Source organism: Ammospiza nelsoni, chromosome 5, assembly GCF_027579445.1.
Source record: "Ammospiza nelsoni isolate bAmmNel1 chromosome 5, bAmmNel1.pri, whole genome shotgun sequence".
NCBI classification, from domain to species: Eukaryota; Metazoa; Chordata; class Aves; order Passeriformes; family Passerellidae; genus Ammospiza; species Ammospiza nelsoni.
The window spans coordinates 23,234,313-23,250,084 of NC_080637.1; the positions used below are offsets into that span (position 1 = coordinate 23,234,313).

At 39.9% G+C, this 15,772-nt stretch overlaps 1 protein-coding gene across 1 annotated transcript in view; it reads right to left on the reverse strand.

Annotated features, from left to right (window-relative positions):
- KCND2 (potassium voltage-gated channel subfamily D member 2) overlaps window positions 1–15,772 on the reverse strand; it is a 265,273-nt gene that overhangs the window by 34,668 nt on the left and 214,833 nt on the right. The gene's annotated exons all lie outside the window — the stretch shown is intronic.

The following is a 15,772-nucleotide window of genomic DNA, read 5'->3' on the forward strand; positions in this document are numbered from 1 at the left end:
TGTCCTTGGATTTTAAATTTCTACTCAACCTTTTGATTCAAACTGTGTTTCTTTTATCTCTACAACAATAGGCATGGTTTAATGAGGAATGCCAAACCCTGTCCTTTTTATGCATTTTCAATTAGTTTTGCTTCTCACCCAGTATAAATCACTTTCTAGAGACCTTTATATAGCAGGTCTTCTGTAGTTTTCTGCTGTCAGGTTTGCTGTTTTCCGTGTGTTGAGCACTATTCTCCTTCCTTTTCTCCTTGATTTTCTTATTGTAGGTACTTTCTTATTTGTGCCCACATTGTAACTGCACAGCTTTGGTAATGAGCAGGAATCCTGGGAGAAGAGTGCTAATGCTGCACTCCTGATGCAAACAGATTACACACCTCAAAGCACCACTTCTCCATGAACTGCCTGACAACTGTCCCCTGGGTTCCCACCGATTTTCACCTCTGTACAGAATTTGTGTGTCCAGGGAATGAGTGAAGAAATAACCTGTTGGCCTGGAGCTCTTACATGGCACAGGGGCAGAGGGGTGACTGGTACAGCTTCATGTCCCTGCTGTGGTTGTTGCACCCTGTTGCACACACTTATCTCCAGAAGTGACTTCTGTTCTCCTGAGGGAAATGGTAGTTGGTGTCTCATGATTGCAAGGACAACCAACAACCAACTTACAGCCCACAGATTCAACACAATAAAAATCATAGGTGTTGAATTTTCTTTAAGAGTAGAGCCTTCAAAAGAAGCATTTTCAAAGTGCAATATAGTTTCCAATGATTGATTAATGCTGTATTCTAACCTCATTACTTGCAACTACAGCTTCACCCATGCCAGAGGGCTTTTTTGAGAATCCACTTTCAGCTCAAAGAATATGATGCTTGTGATCTGGCTCACAATCTATATCAGATTGCAGAGGAGACCTCACCAATGCTGTTAGTGTTTCTGTTTCTTGTGATAATAAAAGACATATTACTTAATGAGGTAATTAGCATGATTCATAATAATTTTTATCTTCTGCAATAGACCTCCCCTGTCTTTGCAGAATATGCTATGCTCTCACAGCTGTACTGGTCTCTTGCACCCTGCTTAACTCCACCCGGTACCAGACCAGAGGTTCTCCTTGATGCTGTCTTTCACCCCTAGTGAGTTGCAAGGATTCTTTTTATGGGAAGAACATGAATCTGCTCCACTACCACGACCACTGCCAAGATGCACAGCAATCTCATTCTTTTAATTTCCATACTTAGGATTTCTTCTAGCACTACAAAAACTGAACTAATAATACTTTCCATAGAAAGAGTGTAATTATTCAAGAATCTGAGATGGACTAATCATGTGGTCCTTTTACTGTGACTCTTGTTATATTCTCTGGTGCATTTAGATAATCTTTCACCCTGCTGGTTAACTTTAGGGTGTGAGATCTCAGAGTTACTTGTGCTGGAGAGGACAGATCAGTTCTGGGTCTTAAACAGCTAAAAAGCCACTAAACTGTATTTCATTGCTTTCAAAGTAGGGCAAAATTTGATTATAAATATTAAGAGATGTTACATTTCTTTTTACTCAAAACTGTGCTATTACAGGCTCATAAGTCAGATAGCAATTTAAGCTCTCTCTCTCTAGGCCTTTCCTTCCTTAATGTGCTCATCAGCATTAACCACCAAATGCATCTGCCTTAGGAGCTAGAAAATCTCTATGTTCTGTCTTTAATAAACAGGTATGTCACTAGCCTGTTCCTTTTCAGAAAGTCTTGGAAGGGGTGGGGGAAAAATCTACATGAGGTCAACTCTCACAGGAAAGAAAATAAAATTCAAAATTAATAGAAGCTTCTTAGGGAGTAATGCAGCAATTTCCATCTGTGCCGATAATTCAGAACACAGCTGAGCAGTATTTTTCCCTCTGATTTTATATTATGCCACTTTTGTTTTCCCCCCTCCCTTCTCCAGCCTAAAAAGGTTCCATCTGTCTGCTAATCTCTGATCCTCCCAGTCATAAGAACCACTGTCCAGCCACTGAAACTCAAATTTTAGTTTGTAGGATCATGGCTTAAAGGCTTTGGGATCCTGTGTTCATAGAAATATGCGTGTCACCCTATGTGTACCATAAGAATAACCTCACAGAGAAGAACAAGGAGCCTGAGGGAGAAGAAGAAAGAGGTGTCTGGGGGCAAGGATCCTATTCCTCAGGGATTGTACCCGTGTCTATGGAACAGCCATGCATGTGGTCCTCCTGCCCAGTGATTAAGTGCTGTGGAGGTTAGGTGAGGGAACCACGTGAATGTGTTGGCCACCTTTTAAACAGATTTATCAGCTTCAGCTCAATGTTGTCTGGCACAGACCCCAGGCCAGGACTGGATTTCCTCTACCAGCTCGCAGGGTGGGCAGAAGAGACATGCAACCCAGTGGCTGTACCTCCTGCATATTCCTACTCACTGCTGCTGGTATCCCACAGGGAGAGGGGCACTGCTTCTGCTCTCTCTGAGTAAAGGACAGTCTGTGAACATCAGTGGACATTATGGACCAGATTTTAGGGTGTGGTTGCTGGTGACTATAAAACAGTGACTCAGCTCATCTGCATCCGTTCTATCCTTCTGACATAATAATTATGCAACTATGAAAAATGAGCAATCAAGCAAAAGCAGTCAGTGGGGATAGATTCCCTGAAGCACAGAGTTCGTCAAAGTATAGTTATGACATAGTGGAGCCAAATTCCTGTTAGTACAAATGTTTGCTGTAATAAGAAGAGTAAGCTTTAAATAGGGCTGGAGAAACACTAAAGACAATCAAAACTTTGTGACAGTCCAAGTAATTGATGCATTTTAGCTTGTAGATAAGGGATTGAGCAGATTTACTTAATCCTTTAAAAAACCCCTCCACCTTAAGTAGTTTATAAACCTATATAACATATTACTTGAAAAATAAATCAGAATGTGACGTAAACCAACAAGTGTAATAAATGCTGTTGTTCTTCCAAAAATCTTTTGGACATGTCAGATGTAATTACATTGATACTTATTTTATTCTGTTCCCATAAAAGGAATGCATTTGTGGAGGTCATGTACTGCATTATATCTAGCCCTTTCTACTAAGCTGAGCTGTTATGCAAGAAGTGCATTAGGGCTACAGGGAAGCTCTTGCCAAAGGCCAAGTGGCACCATAAAAAAAGAACACTTAGCAGAGGAGACTTCATTAAAATATTTCTCTCTTTCTTGTGCAGGCAAACAGTTTTGCTTTGTCAGAGTAAAAATCCTATTGTTACAGAGTCATGGATGCTAGCTATTTTTGGTACCTGAGTCTGTCAAGGTCTCAGGGTAGCAGTCATGGAAGTCTAACATAGTCTTTTCTGCTCATTTTCTATAAATAATGCCCTAAACCCCCATTCCAGATCTTATCTGCAGTAAATGAGGAGGGCAAGAGGACCTTAAGAAGAAAGAGAGGGATATTTTCCCTGCAGAAGTCAATATAAAGGCAACGTCCTTGCATGTTCTGTCTGAGCTTATTCATTGAATTAGTAGAAGCAGGATTAGACCCCATAATACTCTTTCAAATTGACAGAAGGTGGATTAGGGCTAAAACTACTGATAACAACCTGTTTTCTTCAAAAACAATCTGCACATGAGTTTTCAGGATTTAAATGTAAAAAATGTAAGTATTGTAAGCTTTCAAGTATTATATGAAGCTACTTTTGAGTTGAACTTTACTGGAAGAATAATTCCTTAATGACCAACAATTACAGGTTTGTGTAATGAGTGTTTTTAAGCTCCAGAGACATAGCTTCCTTTGACTTCTAATACAACACATGTCATTTATTAAGTAGAGTTTTGTAATCACTTTGACTGGGAACCAAAATAGAGGTCTTTAATGAAGACATATTTCAAGGTGGTGAAACAAAAAGCTTTGCTGGGGCACATCACTTTGTGAACAACATAGACTAAATTCTAACCTCATGTACACCAATGAATCCCCACTGGAATCAATGGACAGTACCACAGAAAAAAAAGAATAGTGAACTTAAGCCTGAAAGCTAACCTCTGTTATTAGTAGTTTCAGTACTTTAGCAAACCAGCTCCCTGTTGATGATGAGAATTTACTACCAGTGCAGTGCTACTAATGTGTATTTATAAACAGAGATGAAGGCAGTGTCTATGCTCCAAAAGCCTTAGCAGAAATTACAGAGGCAGGAGATGACACCAAAAAAGAAGTTAAGTTATACACTGTTACTTATCTGAATTTTGAAAATGTTGTTTGTGATAGGAATATCCTTTCTGTAGTAAGAATGGTGGGACACATAATTTATGGTTGCATAGTCCTTCTCCTGGATTTTTCTCACCTTCCTCTAGAAAGCTAATGGAGCAATCTGAATCAGAGAGCCCTCAATTCTTAATGCATAGCTGACCCATTTCCAAAGGCTTCAGGGTAACATCTTTCTCATCATCATCTGAAAGCCCAGGTAAAGTCAAGTGCTTTAACTATGGAGAGGTAAAAAGCAGAAGAGATTCATTTCAGCCCATATATTTATGTTCTCAGAAGCAATGAAGATGCTCAGAGACCAATGATGGTGCTCTTTAGAAGTCCCTTTCCAAATGTCAAAGCATGTCAAAATCAAAAGCATTTCTTCTCAGTAGATGGTAAATACTCAGAGAAATAAAACCTGTCTTTTTCCTTTATATGCACAGAACATTTTGCTTGCTCTTTTTTTCTCTTTGTTTAACTGTGCTTACCTATCAATACATGGGTACTTGCTCGTGTGGAAGAGTATTTAATCACATTTGGCCAGAATTTTAAGGAGTTTAATAAATAACATCTTTGTTTTTTTGGTGTTTGAAATTATACTTTTGACTTTGTTTTTAGTTTACAGATGAGGTTGACAGGTCATTTATAGTCTAAAAATATTCTAATTCTTTTTTATTGCAATTTTTATTATTACTCTGTCTTAAGCAATGGAATATATCCTTCAATATTTCATTCACTTAGTTTATTAAGATATACAGTCTCTTCTCCCTTCCTTTTGATTTTATATGCCTATACATTTTTATAATTTTGCCCTAAAGGATAATCTGCAAATCAGTTCATGCTCGTGTTTTATATTAATATGTGCTAAATAAAATAGAGAAACTGGTCGGACCTATTTAACACACCAGACTGGAAACTCTCTGCTGTGAGGTATCTTACTGAGCATTTCACAGGGCTCTAATCTCCATTAGCCTGAACAAACAACTACAACCCACACAAAACACCTAAATCCAGGGCTGAATATTTCTGAAGCAGGAATAATAATAATGTTTCTGCAAGCTGGTGTTAGCAAAGTCAACAGAAGATTATATTTGTCAGACATTTAAATACTCTCTTTTTATTTCTCTTCTTGCCAAAATTACATTTAAAATAAAGTATTAAGAACCACTTCACTTAGAAGAGCAGCCTGTATGTTCATTAGTGCTTAGCTCAATGATTTCTTCCAGAAAACAATGTCATAGTAAAAACCAATACCCCTTCTTAAGCTTTTGGAACAATTATTCCAGGCTGAAAATATAATGTGATGGAATTTCTTTCATGATCTGAGCTGCTAATCTCTGTAACTGCTACTCATTTGATGAAAAGGACTCAGGACCAGCCCTCGAGAAGTTAAAAACCATGATGTGAGCTGAAAGACACCAAATGAGGCTTCTGGAGCACCTTAATAGCTTCTTGTCATATCCAGTAGGAATATCCAGATGTGCCACCCATTTGAGTGTAAGGAATATCATGATGACCTCTGGGACCAGCAGGGTTTGCAAAGCAGAACTCTGCAGAAGGTGAGGCTACAGGCTGGATTGGTTTGTGCAACCCTTGGATGCACAGTTAATGCATCTTCAGTCCAGCAAATCCAGGCAGCATTTTCACCAAAAAGTCATCTGAAGAGGACAGAGTGCTATTCAAGCCTCTACCAGGGGGCTACCATGTGCTTACCATGTGAAATGGGACATGCTTCTTTAGGACACATTCACACTGTCCTCTGTGGCATGGAATGTCCTGAAAACAACAACCCAACAATGTTGGAATGGGACATTATAAGAGGCAATGGGGATGTGGTACAAAACTCCCTCCATATTGCTCTATCAGAACTTTGTCAGAAGAAGGAGCATTAAGGAGATGAGAGCCCACTGCTGATTATGTGAGTATGGGACTGAGTGTCAAAGGACAAGGAAAAGACTACTGTGTCTTTTTTGTGTTCTTTACAGGCAAAAGCGCCTTTGCAGAGAAGAGCCTGCATATCTGCCAGGGCAAACTGGACAGCATGTTCTTCTTACACATATATAGTGCTTTGTCACCAGGAGTTTAGCCATCAGGATGAGCAACATTACTGTGGACCAACACCAGCCAACTGTGTAAAATCTCCTCTGGTGTACTGTTTGATTTTGGACTTCTGGTTGCAAGGGATGTGTTGGGAAACTGGCACAGGGCCACCAAAATGTCTAGTCAATGTGGAGTCTTTGTCTTGGATGCATTTGGAATTTGTCTGGAAAGGGTATGAACATTGTGACCCGACTTCAAAGTTAGCCCTGTTTTGAGCAGATTGGACCAGATGATTTACAACAACATTTTTTCTACAATTCTGTGATTACATAATGAGCCAGCAGCTCTTAACAGCAGCTCAACTCTCATCACTCTCCTTGGCCTGAAGTACCATCAGATACGTACTCCAGATATAGTCCTTTGCACTTCTGTTTCTTCTCTATTGACCCCTTCCCTCCACTGCCACCCCCCACACCCTATCCCCAAAATGATGAACAGTTTAGCAGTTGGAGACTGCTGAAATACTGATTGGGCTAATAGCTTATGTGAATTTTTACCCTGTTTTTGATTGCTCCAGGCTAACTTTCCTACTGAGATTCAAAATGAGGCAGATGATGTGAAACAGTTCTCAGTTCATGAGTGGCATTTAAAAATGAATTACTGAGTTCCCTTTGATTTAATTTTAAAATTTAATTTTAGGCCTTTTTCAGCTTTGCTTTAGCTCAATATGTTTTTTATAACTATACTTATTTACACTGTGTATAATAAGGCTTTAATGTATTTTCTCTTAAGAATCCCTGCACTAGTGGATGTTGCATTTGCAAAAAGAAGTCTGCTCCATCTCCTCAGTAGATGAAATGATGATGATGATGAAAAAGCTGATAGGCCAACACAGGGCAGAGAGACTCACGACTCTTCCATTTCCCTCACCCAGAGGATTTGCTGGAGGGTTGGAAATGGTTGTGGTCAATTCATAATGCCTTGTCTCTGCTACTCTTTCCTCCTCACACTCTTTCCCTGCTCCAGCATGGGGTCCCTCCCACAGGCTGCAGTTCTTCAAGAGCTGTTCCAGTAAGGGTTCTCTCCATGAGGTTAACATCCTTCAGGAACAGACAGTTCCAGCATGGGTCCCCCATAAGTCATGGCTGCTTGCCACGAGGCTGCTCCTCCATGGGTTCTACATGATCTGCAGCTTCCTTCAGGGCATCTCTGTCTGCTCTGGCTTGGGGCTCTCCACAGGCTGCAGGAGGATCTCTGCTCCCCTGTGGGCCTCCATGGGCTGAAGGGGTATGGCTGCTTCACCATAGTCTTCATCACAGGCTGCAGAGGAATTTCTGCTTTGGTGCCTGAAGCACCACTCCTCCTCCTCCTTCACTGATGTGGGTGCCTGCAAGGCTGTTTCTCTCACATTTATCTCACTTGTGTCTCTCACAGATGCTGCACAGCATTTTTTACTCTTTCTGAAATTATCACAGTGGCATCACCAGCATCATTGATGGGCTTAGCTTTTGGCAATAAAGCATCTGTTGTGGAGCTAGGTGAAGCTGGCTGTGCCTGACATGGAGGCAGCTTTTGGTGTCTTCCCACAGAAGCCAACCCTAAAGCTATCCCTCAACTCACCAAAATCTTGACACGTAAACCCAACACAGGGGAACACGGTGGTGGGTCCTGAAATCAGTGCAACAAGGACTGAGCTTACCAGCATCAGGTGGAGTGTCCCACCTGAACTCTTGCCTTGCTGCAGCACTGAGGCTGCCCATTGCCTCTGAAGTGACAGTGGGCCCTAAAGCAGGTGGTGTATTTGCATCTGGAATATCACAGCTCTGCATTACAGCAGCGGATGACAAGTAGAGTCTCTGCTGACACTTCTCACTGTGCTCTGTTCAGTTTTGCCCAGAGCTGGTATAACTGTGAGCATTTATGTAAAGGGTTAAGATGGACAAAAACCAGATCAGAAATATCCTGTAGGAGAGTGATCTAGATTCCTTTCAGGCTCATTCAGAATGACTGAAACTATTGGCTAAATAACAGCTTGACAAATACTTCTGAACAGCTTGTCTCTTTTTTGCTTCCCTGCCCCTGAGAACAAAGCTCAGAGATCAACACTCTCACATAGGGTGGCCTTACAATCTCTGGATTTTGAAAGAAGAAAAGGTCTGAAAGAACTGAAGCAAGCTTTTCTTGTGTCCAATTTAATGCCTATAAAAATTAGTCTTGGAAGACAGGAGAACAGCCAGGGCCATTTTCAGTGGCTCAGAAACCTGCCTTAACTGGATAGCAGTAAAGGTTTTCAACACCTCATTTGATGATAACCACTCATCACAACAAAAGGCCATTACAGGCTCAGCTCTAAATTAGCTCTCCCTAAATAGAACAGATGCTATAAACTCTCACCTACTGATCAGACAATTACAAATGAAGCAGCAGAAATGGTCTCCAACCCTGACTATGAGCTGACACTTTCCAGTTTGGCCTCAGGTTTGCATGGGTTATAGCTGGGTTTTTTGCCCCTCTGTTCCATTAAACTGCTGCTTTGTTTCTCTGTTGTGGCTTTCCATTAATTATCATTATATAATTAGACATTTGACTAAATTTTTAGATTTCAAAACATGCCTTCTGAGAAATGCATGCCCTGTGCTAACTGCTGTCTTCGATAACATTCATGGTCCTCTGAAACAACAGAACAAGAGGCTGATGTGTGCAGGCAACAAAACTTGCAGAGGATAATGGACATTATCATGCCCTCTTCTGCACAAGATAAGAATATCTACATTACTCTAAATGCTTTCAGAACAAAAGATAACACTTAGCTTATTTTCTCTCACTAATTTGTTTACACATGCACAAGACACACATTTGCCCCTTATCACATAAATACGTACAAATGCAAGCAAATAAACAGAGACAAGCAGTTTTCTCTCTGGGCTTGGGAAGAAAAGAAGATATATATTTATTTTCTTCCTGTTTTAGAAAACCAGAGGGGCACACAAAGTCTTTGATAAGAATTATTCAGTATTAAGAGAGAGGCAAAAGAGAGAGAGAGGTAATGTAATATATATGTAAGATGAATCAAAAGAGATTTCAACAAGATTTTCAAATATCAAAAGGTGTTTGTAGGTCTGCCAGAAATAAATATTTTCTTTTGACTGATATACTGAACTAACTTGATATGAAAGTAGATATTTGAAAGAAAAACATGAACACTAAAGTGTCACTCTGAAGAGAACTAGGCTGTCACGGCATTCAGTCAAATGTGTAATTTGCTGATGAACAAGCTCATTTGGCAGATCTTTTTTTTTTTTTTTCTCATACTTGGCTTTTCTGCCCAAGAGTAGTCATTTCTTATTTTTTTTTCTCTCTAAATCATAGATATTTGAAAGGCTGCCCAAACTGTCTGTGCATGTGCTTCCATAATTTCTTTCAACAGATTTAGTTTATTGAGGAAAATGGAATTATGAAAAAATTCAGCCTCTCTATTACCTTGGGACATGGACAGCGCCAAAATCAATGGTTAGCCCTCTTCCCTCTCTCCTCAAAAGCCTTTACTGCTCAGGGATCTGTGACACTCAGGAGGTGTAAAGTCTTGCTGCTCAAGGCTGAGCAGACCCCAGGCTGGCACTGTGCTGGTGGCCCTGGAATCTGCCCTTACTTTCATCTGGGCCATTCTACTCCCCTCCATCCAGGTGCTCCCATCATCCCCTGCCTGCTCCCTATTAAAAGAACACTACCCTATCTCCCTTCAAATGAATCTTCAAAAGAATGAAATGACTCTTTTCCTTTTCAATGAATTTTCAGAAGAAGAAGGGTCATTCATCTGCCTTTGTGAAGCAGCCCAATTCAGCAAAGATCCAGGTCAATACTCAGTGCTACTCCAGCCTCTGCCTGTGCAGTTTACCTGTGAGCACACACGTTTGGGGGGCAGGGGTCACAGGCTGCACAGTGTTACACAGTGATGCTGTGACTCCTTCCTCTGGCCATGGGAAATGCTGTTGGCGCTGGGATGACTCAATTATCTTCCTCCTTTTACTGGAAACACGCTGAGAATGTTAAAAAAAAAATAAAAATAGTAGGAGCTGATCTGAGATGTGAACTATGCCCCTCAACTCCCCTCAACCTCGTTAACTTCTTTTTCCCCAGTAAGTCAAGGCTGCATTTGCCTGCACTTGCTCTGTCCATGCCCGAGTGTTTTCAGCCTCCTGCCAGCTGAGCACTGCAGAGAGCATGTTTGCTCTGAGACAGGGATGCACGTGTTAGCCTGTCTGCTTGAACCAGGAACTATTTCTATGGGGAAAAAGAACAATTGCTGTTGTATTACAGGCAGGCACTTCTTTCTGAAAATTGTTGTAGACAACAGCTGAGGTTCACTGAGGTGAATGTGAAGATGTGTAATGCAACTTTTGCCTGCTCCAGACTGACCCTTTGTTTTTGGTAAGGAGGGAGTGCAATTTTTTACACAGAGGATGCATTGTTATAACACCCTTATTCTAGAAGGCATGAGGTTGTGAATGGAGGATTCTGGATCATAATTTCAGTTGCAAGTTATTTCTTTTTATGCTGGATAGAGTAAGTTCAACAAGGAAGGTGAGGTCACAGCTGCTTTTCATGGCTATAGCTCCCTACAGTTGACTTGTATCCTTAAAGGCCTTGAATAAGATCTGTGTCCAGGATAATTTAAAGAAGATTAAAAAAAAAATTGGAGTAAAATAGTTTTGTGATTCTACCATCATAGCTACAGCATGAGGCCCTGTGTACTCCTTCTAGCTTTGTGTTACATTTTTGCTATGTGCTGGGAAGTGAAATCAAAAATTCCAGCTCTCCTTGCTAAAGGCATAATGAAAATCACATTACTTTTCATCTGCAAAACACTGCCAAGAAAGTGGATAACAACAGTGAAAAACAACATAACCTTTGTTACTGCAAAAGCTTAAATCATAGCTGAAACTGAAACCTTCTCTATAACACATGGGCTTAAAATGCCCTATTCTGAGAAAATGAAATAGGTAAATCCATGGAACTACGAGACGTATCACATTATTTAAGAGGAAAATCTACTGAACAGTATTCCTTTTAAATTTTGTAAATAATTTCAATACAAAACCAATCAAAATATAGTGCTGGTCTTATGAAAGTCTGAAAGTTTCTTGTAATTAGAGATGTATGGTCAAGGCAAGAAAATACAATTAAAGGTTCTCACTTTATTAGAATTTCACCTAGAGGAATTGGTTTTGGCTGCTTTTTATTTAGATTTTTGTGTTCTTTCTCTTACTATCTTCTTTTTTATCCAGTCAATGGAAACTGATAAATTTCAATTAACTTCCAGGTTTATGCCATGTAACTAAGATGCTATCTAGTCCAGCTGGCCTTTTTTCATCTTTATCTTCTCCACTTCCCTAATATACCACTGAAGTGTACTCACAAATTTCCTAAGCCTTTTCTTTATTCCTCCCACTCTGCATTGTGTTGCTGTAGAATCAAGGCTGTGAAGCATATCTTTGAATAGCACACTGACCATTTTCAAGTGGTATTGGCTGATTTTCTTTTTAGGAAATGGAATGTAGAACAATAATTTTGAATAAGACTTTTGAGCTGGAGGTGGTAGAGCAAACCTTGGTGCTAACAAGCAATTTAGGTTGCCACCTTGTGGGTTTCTCCAAGTACTTTTCCTCTAACCTTATGTACGTGTCTGCCCAAATGACTTTGGTAACTCATTCAAAGCTGGATCTTTACTGCATTTTGCTAGGATAATGTCTGAAATTCATTCAGAACAAAATCATAGACATTTCTGTGACATGAAATTTATAAGACTAAAACACCACTCCAAAATTTTTTCAGGTGTAAATAGCAAAGGCTGCTATTACAGAGCTCAGGTTCTGGGCACTGAGAGATCAGGTCTCCATTGCTTGGCCACTTTTGCAGAGCGCTTCCTGAGGAATCAGTTTTCAGCCATTTGGTTTCTCTCACAGGTGACATGATACTGTTGCCTTTTCCATGTATTGATTTCTTCATCTGCTCTCTAAATTACATTCTTTCTTAATTTTTGTTTCCCATAAACCTGTTTTGCGTACTTGTTGTAGATATATTGGTATTATTTCATTTAGTCCTCAGACAGAATTTTCCATGGTTAATTCAATCTCCTGAATTAGAAAGAATAAAGTTTCCCTTTTGTTATGTGATGAAGTTAGTCAGAGCATGTAAAAGTAATTTTCTTAACTGGTACAGGGGCTTTTCCTATTTATAGGGCCATATTTATAACTGCAATAAAGAGGTCATTTAGTAAGTGAAGCATTTCTTTGTCAATGAACACTTTTCTTGAACAAATGGAAGCTAGGACAGAAACTCCAGATTAGAATATCTCTCTGACAGTCTTTAAAATGATCTGGTAAGATCCAGACTCTTCACTGTCACCAGGTGGGGAACATGCATCTTTGAAGTATTTTTACCAACTCTTTGTGATTTTGTTGTGAGCTGAAAAGCTCTTTTTCTGTGGAACTTAATAATCCCAAGTCTGAATACTTTTCTTAGTAATTTCCCCCACTTTTTGCTAATATTGTGGATGAGAATCTAGCATATTTTGAGCCCTAGATTTATATGTGTCTGAAGCTGTGGCTGAGCTCCTGGAAGAGAGGAATCGCATACCATTGTCATGGACAATGTATCATTTTAATGTAAATTGAACTATTCAATTTCTTTTTTGCTTCCAAGAAAAAAAAAGTATCATTCTGTCCACAGCCATTTCACTTTTTTTCTCAAGAACAGATATCACACCAAACAGGGTTGCTACATTTGGAATGACTATTCCACAGACCTATCTAAGCAGCAGAATATTCTAAAGTGTACCTTGGACATCCAACATCTGAAGCAACCCTTATTCTTAAGAAACAAAAACTAACAAACCATAATTTATAAAATAAAATCCCACAATGTCTTTTAAAGCATACAACACTTTGTCAATCTAACAGACTCCTCCCTCTATCCTTCCACAACATGCAACATCTAGCTCATCTCATGGCCTAAAAGCTCAGCCCTGAAGAATCTTACGGGCCCTATTTATATTCTATGTGTACTGGATTTTAATTTTTGGAAGCAATGAAGCCTTCATTGTCTGTCCATATGCTATGTTAGCTGGCTTGGGTATATGGGAGGAGGAAAAATTCAACAAAAGTTAGCACACTATACTTTGTTAGCTTTACAATCACATCTTTTCAATTTCTTTCAGGCCTCCTCTCGGTTTTGTAAATATTCATCTGAAATCTTCCCAGTTATTAGCATGTCATCCAGATAATAGACAACACCATTTACCCCCTGCCTTACTCAGCTCATTATTCTTTGAAACACAGCAGGTAATTTTCTGTTCATACCTAAATAGCCCCTCATGTGTGTTTGTCATCAGAATATTTTTTTAATTCTAGCTGCAAAGCCACCTGCAGGCACTCTTGGGTCCAGCCCTGTTTGGTTTGCTGCTCCCCACTCAGCACTTTGCAAATAACTATTCTGCTCCAGAAATCAAATATCGTCCAGTTTGAGCCGAAAATGGTTGGCAATTTCATATTTCTGACAAGCTTTTCTCTACTGTCCCCCATAAAACACAGTTTGCCCAGTCCATTCACTGACATCCAGAGGAGGAAACAGGCTCTGTTTTCCAGTGTACTAAGCTACTTAGCTACCAGCTTTTGCACGGTTTATGGCACAGGACTCCTCCTCAGAAATGTAGACATTATTTTGTCACTTGCAGATGACATTGCAGCTACACCTGTTACTAAACGAAGCCTGTAATAAACACTACTTTATTTTGAATTCTCCTACTCTATTACACAGTTTATTAACTAACTTCCACTACAACTTAACTTAGGGAAACAGTTTCTCCACTCCCTTCTGTTATGATTGCTTTCAGTGTTAATGAAGCATATTTGCAAATTTCTGTGACACCAAGACGTCCCCGTTAATCACCAATTGTCCTTACACTATCACAGAGTAAGTGCTAAATATGTTCACTTTCTACTGTACAGCCAGTGCTTGGTTATCCATAGGCAGTTTATTTAGTTGACAGATTAATTGTACCATGGATGCAGAGACTCTGGGGGAGGCCAGCACAGTTCTGGCAGGATTATTCATGCAAGCACAGCTCTGTGCAGTTGTTGATACATTAGTCTCACTGGGTGCACACTGACCGAGCCAGGGAGGATGCAAAGGACCAAAGACATCTTCAGCCTGCTCCAGCATGTGCAGGACAACCTGTAAGCCCAACCAGCTAAATTATGGTTCAAGCAGAGCCCCTTGGATGTACACAGGAGTTGACTCTGGTGCTGTGCTTAGGGGCCTCTCAGCACTCTGAGCAGCGCTGCAGGAATTTGACAGCCAGCTTGGCTCCACTCTTTGGCAAAAACTCATAAACTCTTACAGAGCTGTGGAACTTAATGGAGAAGAACTCAAGTAGTTCCATAATAATAATTTTAAAATTGACAGGTACCAGTAGTTCAACTGAGGACCTGACACACCATCTCTGTATTCTTAGCCAACTCGCTGGGGTTCCTCTTTAAAGCTATTGCCCTATTCTGTGACACCCAGTGTGTTCCAGACCCTACAAGCACCTACCCTTCTGCACTGCAGCTTCCTAGATGAGTGATGCTCCTGCCTGGAGCTGTAACTCCCCAGGCACTTTGGTGGAGATGCAGTGAACTGACTCAGAGAATCGACTCAGGCTCAAACATTTAATTTCCAGATTACTTAGCAATTTGGTCTGTTTGACCAAACACTACTGCCTGCCCAATGGAGGCAGAAGTGTGGAGGTGGAAAAGAAGGGCTGGGGTGAGGGCTGCCTCTTGGATGTACCACTGTTTTGTGCAAATTTAAGGGGCTTACATAATTAAGAACTTAATTTCAGGCAATAGAGTGCTTATTGAGTGTCTTTTACAAAATGCTATTGAAACAACCAGTAGCAGAAAACATTTTTAACTTTCCAAATGCTATAAGAATTTAGCCTTCTAGTTAATTTTGAAGATGAAACTATTGTTCTGTTAAAAAAAAAAAAAAAAATGTGCAGTGTAAGTTTTTAATCATTTCCTTAGAAGTTCTGTAACATCTTTGTCTCAGTAAGTTCCACTGTTAAAGTATAATTTTTCAAAGACCACGAGTGCTTAGTATCTGCCAATGCTAAGGAAATAGCTTTCGTATAGTGGAACCTTCCATACAGTTTGTACAAATTTGCTGTCAAAGCCTGAATCTCTCTCAAAACTTTTCCTGCTTACATTATATATATCCCTTTTACCCAATGCAAACAGTTTATTTTTTCTCTCCTTTTTTATTTCAAGATCTAATCCTTTGCCAGTTTTCTGTTTTGTGTTTTGCTATATGCAGAGGAGTTAAAAAGTAAATTGCCCACTGATTTTCATAAAAATAGGCTCAAAATATGGTTTTATTTCCCTAGGATGTAAGACAATAACTCCCAAGTTCCAGAAATTAAAGGCAACTAACACAGAGGAATAATTTATCCTCCCTTGCTGCAGGAATTGTAAGTC